At 36.2% G+C, this 6,961-nt stretch overlaps 1 pseudogene; it reads left to right on the plus strand.

The window, feature by feature from the left end:
* Positions 1 to 544: 544 nt before the first annotated feature.
* On the plus strand, positions 545 to 3,040 carry LOC127634076 (uncharacterized; annotated as a pseudogene).
* The last annotated feature ends 3,921 nt before the right edge of the window (positions 3,041 to 6,961 follow it).

A 6,961-nucleotide genomic window follows, 5' to 3' on the forward strand; every position in this document is an offset into this window, starting at 1 on the left:
TCCACTGCCAAAATCCTGAGTCCTCCATCGCCAAACTTCTGCAAACTCCATCACCAAAACTCCTGCAACCTCCATCGCCAAACTCCTGCAACCTCCATGGCCGAACTCCTGCAATCTCTTTGTCAAACTCTCTCTCATGGTAACAAAGTCCTATGTACTTACCTGAATATTACTTGTATCCTCCAACATACTGTATATTCAGTGTGGAATCCTCCCATTCAACTGCAACAGAGAAAACCAGCCACATCATCTCATCACTTGAAGTATCAGTAATCTCTCAATACTTATCTACTTGCATAGAATTTACATTTTGGGGTGAACTAATCGTTTAATTAAAGCCTATTTGAATTGACTTCATTTTAAGGGTTGTATGATTACCACAAGCATTGTGTACTTTCTCAAATATTTTTGCAACAGGGCTCAATAATAAGGACTGCCTGATGACACTAGGTCCAGTTGATGGAACTGGCAGTAAAAAGTGTTAGCGTTGAGCCCTGCTGCAATTTATTAATGTGTGAATATTGTATCTGTGTATGTGGAATTCATGTGGAACTCTTTCAAACTCTTTGTAGAAGCAAATGGGCAAGTGGCCTCAACTTCTTCAGAGGGTCAGGAACCTAGTGTTTCACTCCCTGTACTTATCCTGCCAGAAGGATTTTCACCCAGTCCCACACAAAATTCTACACTCCCTTCTGAACGACAAAATTCCTCAAACCAAAACATGTCCTGGATCAGCAGCTTCCAAGTTCCATGGGACAAAATGCCAGCACGACTGTTACAGGCAATGGAAAAAGGTTGCTTGGCTCACCCAGAGGACAGACGGGTACTGATTAGAGTCGTTGTTGAAGCAATGCAAGAACACTGCAAAAACCCCAGTAAAGCAACCTGTACAGAAGTGGCCAGAGTAATTGTATGCAAGTACCCTGGGACCTTTGCTGATAAGACTGGAGAAGGTGAGCAGCTGGGGTGTGGTTATTATTCACTGTTCAGACAGCTTAAAACCAGAGTTGAGCACATAAATAGAGACAATGTCAGTAATCGAATCCGACAGCCTAGGAAAAGGTCCAGTGATGACAGCAGTGGTAATGATGCTGCCATAAAAAGAAGCAGAACAAATGTGGATAGTTATGGGTGTACAAAATGGCAACCCACTAATCTTCCACAAGGAGAAACATCAGAATCATTGGAAGACAAGAGAAAGATCTTGATAACCATCTTCAAGTCAGAAGGACCTACAGCTGTTGAGACCATGGACGTAGAGAGGAAAATGGAATTGACCTATATTTATCAGAGGCACATGATAAATACTTGGCCTGCTCCCGGTCTGTGTGAAGTTGAGGAGCAATGGCCGTTTCTCTTCACTAAAAGAGGTCTCTGCAGTCATTTCAATATCCTCACTGATATTGATATTGACACACGCCTCCATGAAGCTTTCCTCACCAAGGGCAGGAGGATTATGCACTTTTCCAAAATCAAAGATTAAAATGGAACCAGGACATCCAGGCTTTGCTCCGAGAGATGGAGCATGAAAGTATGAACAACCATCAGGTCCCTATCAGCTGCCATTCTTCTAATAATGAAATACTTTCAAGAGAAAGAGGACCACATCTTCATCTTGACAGATGTAAAAGTTCTTTCTTTAAATTTTTTACACCATCACTCTAAGTTGAAATCTCAATTTTTTTCTTAAATAGAAATTATTTGCAATATCTGAGAATTTTATTATTATTATCTTTCTTTCAGCCAACCTCGACCAAGATGTCGATTGAGCAGGAGGTGACATTGCCTACCACACCACGGGTGATCATGCTAGGTATGAGAAATAGTTGTTAAGAATTCTATTACATGAAACAATTTACCTGAAGATGCCTTTGTTTTAGGTAGTAGTCTGCTGTCTGCAACCCACTGGATGGTCAGCATTGAGGGGAAGGTCTTCTATGAAGCTAACCAACTACATAACTTTGCCAGTGCTTTCGCTGTCTTTTTCAGCTCCTTTTATGTGTTCAATCTGGAGTATCAGGAGGCAGCATCCACTACGCTGGAGATGGTACAGAGGTGAGTATTTCACCACAAAAACCTTAAAGGATTAGTTAACCCAAAATGAAAATGATTTAATGTATTCACAACCCATGTCATTCCAAACCTGTATGACTTTCTTTTAAACTGAAACCGACTGCGCCATTGACCAACTAAAACCTGGTCTATAACCTGGTCTAAAGTCAATGGCAGTGTTTTTTATTTTTATTTAAAGGGCGCGTTAGTAATATGCGCCTATAAGCGGATGCACAACGCTCCGCTTATTACACATGCAGACAAACATGCCAAATATTAAAAATAAAAAGATTACAATGTAAAAGATTATTATTGTGTACATAAAGATATGGTGGAATCCATAAAGATATGTCTTAAACCTCGCGCACAAGCAGATCCATTTCCTCTCTAGAGAAGCGTTCAGGCTTTCCGCAAGCCTGTCCCTTCCGGTCAAATATTGCGCTGCAAACATCAACAACAGTTTTAAGTTGTCAGTGCTGGCAAATTACCATGGTATAAGCGGGATTATCCATGGCTAGCTGTGCATTAAATTATTTAATGCACTTTGCAGAGGCAACCAACCCTCCGCTTCGTTTCGGGTGGTTCTTTGCCTCCACGTCATGCTTTAAAATCGATTAATGCACAGCTAGCCATGGATTATCCCCTGCGTGTGTGGGTGGGTGTTTGATTTACTTTATAAACAAAGTCAGTGCTTGTTTTCATGGGGAAAAAAATCATATCTTGTTTCTTACATTATTTATATTGAGAAAAATAAAGTGCCGCTTTTAAAGATGACTACTGTATGTGTTAATATGAAAATGTAAGACCTGTGTTTGTTTTAAGATTCTTTTTAAGGATCAACCCTGAAGAGGGCAGCAAGTGCACGGCCAAAGTTGGCACAAGTTGAAAGACAGGAGGTGTTGTGAAGAGAAAGGTGACTGCCATCAACTCCCGGGTAGCAACATTTCTGCAGAGGCTCACCGAATTTGAGTGGAGAACGTCAAATTAGGTACGTTTATTATGCAGGGCTGGACTGGGACAAAAAAATGGCCCAGACAGGCCACCACAATCAGTCAGACACCAACACCAGTACACAATCTTTGCAGTTCCATTAAATATTTGTCCCTCAGGGTGTCCGTGGATCCTTTAAAAGTCTTAATGTCTTAAATTTGTTAATGAAAAAATAAGGCCTTAATTAGTAGGGCTGTATTCAACCAAAGAAAATCTTGGTCGACTGAAGTCCTGAAGTTTTCGACTAAAAATCGACTAAAATCGACTAAAAATGACGTTAGAAAAAAAACCGTTAAATTAATTAGCTGCGCACTGTGCGCAGTACTTGGTAGCCTTGATGTCCGCCTAAATGAATTATAAATAAACATAAAAAACTAGTAGGCTATTTGCAGTATATTAAACCGTTTTTGACCTAAATATTTTGCACTGAAATGAGTCTGACACATGAATCTGTCGGCTCTGACAGCGTTGCATCACGTGCACCTGCGCAATATCATAGCCTATGATTTCCGAAAATAGTAGGCCTACTATGTTGTCATGTGATATCATCACAAGAACTGTTGAGGAATATGCAACATAATTTAGACAATTATTTTTGTCATATGTTATAATAAGAAGTTATAACTGTCAGACACTATCATTTTTCAGAGACACGAATAGACTATTAACTTAAAGCTTTTACTCTTAATAAACACAAAAGGCACATCCACTTTAATAAAAAAAGAATATTTATTAAACAAACCAGATTAAGAGCAGAAACGAAATAAAGTGCATAACTGAAAAATAAAGCATCTTATGCTCAAAACTAACACAAAGTGGGCACAGCGCAATTGCGCATTAGGCTCCAAATTAAAAATAATAATAATAATAAAGTGCCCAAATCCAATAAATAATACTAGAAATAAATTTGCAGTTTGCACAATAATAAAAGAGAACCATACAAGTAAAGTAGGCTACAACATGTTATTCAGCCAAATTTTAAACGAAACAAAATAAATAAAGTGCATATACAACAACAAGGTATGTGAACTCAGAACAAATAGGCCTACAAAAATAAATAAATCAAATGCCCAAATCCACAAGTATTACAAATCTCCATAAGTAGAAGTACAAGTAATATTTAAATAAAAAGCTCTGTTAAGAAATTAAATCGAGGTAAAAAGATAACTGAACTACACAACAATAGAAAAGCAAATAATATAACCTTTAAAAGAGAAAGGTGGAGACAGAGGGAGAAAGGTGAGAATGATAATGATAATACAGTTCCGCTATTTTTAATATAGGAAAATGTAAAGCGATAGTTGCATAATGTGTACACTTACTGTCTATTTTGTCTATTGTCTATTATGTGCATTTGAAAACTCGACAATCTTCCCAAATTTGTTATGAGAATCTTGTAATTCCTTTGCCAAAAAGAAGAGAAAGCTTTAAAGAGATTCGACCAAAAATAAAAATTTTGTCATTTACTCAGTCTTATGTTGTTTCAAACCTGAATGAATTTCTTTATTCTGTTGAACATAAAAGATGATATTTTGAACAATGTTGGTAACCAAACAGTCCTTTGACTTCCATAGTATGAAAAAATAAATACTATGGAAGTCAATGGGGACTTGTGCATTTCTTAGAGACAAAACATGTAATATTATTCATATTACATGTGCGGTGCTACCAAATCTGGTGCTGGTGCTACAATCTAGAACTTGCTGTGTGACTGTGTTACGTCCAAGGATGTATTTGTTTTGTTTTCTTTCTTTATTCATTTATTTATTTTCCCCTTTCTCCCTGTTTCTCTCTCTACTTCCCATAAGCAGGAAGGAATTGCTGCCACCTGACACCAATGATCGGATGTAAATCTGCTGTGATTGGAGGAGAGGAAGCTTTGTGGGCAAAAGCTCAGATCAGTTATTTGTCTGTAAACTTTTGTTGTATTGTTCTTTTTCCATACAAATGTATATTGTTGTTTCTTTGGGATTAGTAGAGAGGTGGGTGCCATTTCCTTTTGATTTAGTTTTCTCTTGTTTTAAATGAGAACTGTTACTGTATTTTTATTGTACTTGCTTTTTTTTTTTGCGTATTGTCATGATCTCTGCTTTTATTTGTTATACATGAATTTCTATATATTTTTTTAAATGCTGCATCACAATAAAAAAAATTTATGTAATTGATTGTGACAGAAAATAAAAAATATGCTGATGTACATGAACTCAAGTCACTTTTTTGGAATTTATTAAATTCAATAGCATTAATGCAAAATATAAAATAGTGTAAAATAAATTAAAAATAAGTTGCAGTAAGGGTATTGTACTGTAAAATGAAACTGCGGTAAGGGCATCTTACTGTAAAATGAAATCGCGGTAAGGGCATCTTACTGTAAAATGAAATCGCGGTAAGGGCATCTTACTGTAAAATGAAATTGCAGTAAGGGCATCTTACTGTAAAATGAAATTGCAGTAAGGGCATCTTACTGTAAAATGAAATCGCAGTAAGGGCATCTTACTGTAAAATGAAATCGCGGTAAGGGCATCTTACTGTAAAATGAAATTGCAGTAAGGGCATCTTACTGTAAAATGAAATCGCAGTAAGGGCATCTTACTGTAAAATGAAATCGCGGTAAGGGCATCTTACTGTAAAATGAAATTGCAGTAAGGGCATCTTACCGTAAAACACATTTACAGGTAAGCTACTGTAAAGGGGAACTTACAGTAACTTACTGGCAATAGTGCTGCCAGTAAGTTACCGCAAAAATGCAATAAAATGTCTAACAGTGTAATATTACATATTTATACACATATTACAAAGAAGGAAAGGCTCCTCATTACCATGGATAGGTCAGTGTGCTAGTCTTAGTAATAATAATAATTATAAATTAATGTATTTATGAAAAATAAATACTAGCTGAAACACATCTTGAAACTTTAAACTGCCACTGTTTGTCTAATAGATTTTACCTTTAGATTATTTCATATGAAACTGAAACATTTTGTCAAAATATAACGGTTACTTTTACTCGTGTAAAATCCTGAAACAAATTTGTAAAGGTGATGTGTGTAATTATTAATATTTTAAACTATTTTGGTAAAGGGGCCACATCGGGCTTTAAGTAGCGCATGGGGGGGGCACATTGTATTGCTTTTGAGATACAATGTTCTGCATTGATTTGATATTTGTATCTTTTAAGCCCAGAAATATTTGTGAACTCAATTTTCTGAAGTGTATCTGTGACTAGTGGGACTATTCTGCAATTACCTAAAGTATTATATTGCTCTACAAAGATAGATACTTTTCTATCAGGCATTACAAAACTCAATAAAGGCGGAGATTATAAATTTATTTTGCCAACTCTACTTCCCTGTTAATTTATTATTCAGTGCTACTAATAATAATAATAAAAAAAAAACCTTTATAGAACGTTTAATGTTTCTCGCAAAGCGGGCGAGTTTACTCTTTTTTTTTCTAAAACTTTACCCGTTTACATGCTAAAAGTGTCATAATGTGTTTCTCCTCGATGGTTTTTCAACACTCAACAAAATAACACAGGCTGCATGAATACGATAAATAATTACTGCAAGAGTTACATTAACATACAGGTGCGAAGGGACTTCAACGTTTCTAAATTGCACAAATAAAAAATACATTTAAATATTCGTCTCTGGCTTGCAATATTGTCAAACATGTTCATTTCATAAATTTTCCGAGGGTGAAATCCGTTGCCTGCCTGTTAACATTCAAGGTAAAAAAATAATAATAAAGTAACTGAATTGTAAAGTATTTGTCTTTGTTTGAATAACTACTCAACCCTACCTTACACATTAATACTGGAAAAAGAGCCCCTTTGGTATAAAAACACATTAAGTCATTTTACGGCGGGATTTTGACTGATGACCATTCACCGTAAATAAGGGCTCCCCACCCCTACAAA

This window comes from Xyrauchen texanus, chromosome 41 (assembly GCF_025860055.1).
Source record: "Xyrauchen texanus isolate HMW12.3.18 chromosome 41, RBS_HiC_50CHRs, whole genome shotgun sequence".
Taxonomy (NCBI): domain Eukaryota; kingdom Metazoa; phylum Chordata; class Actinopteri; order Cypriniformes; family Catostomidae; genus Xyrauchen; species Xyrauchen texanus.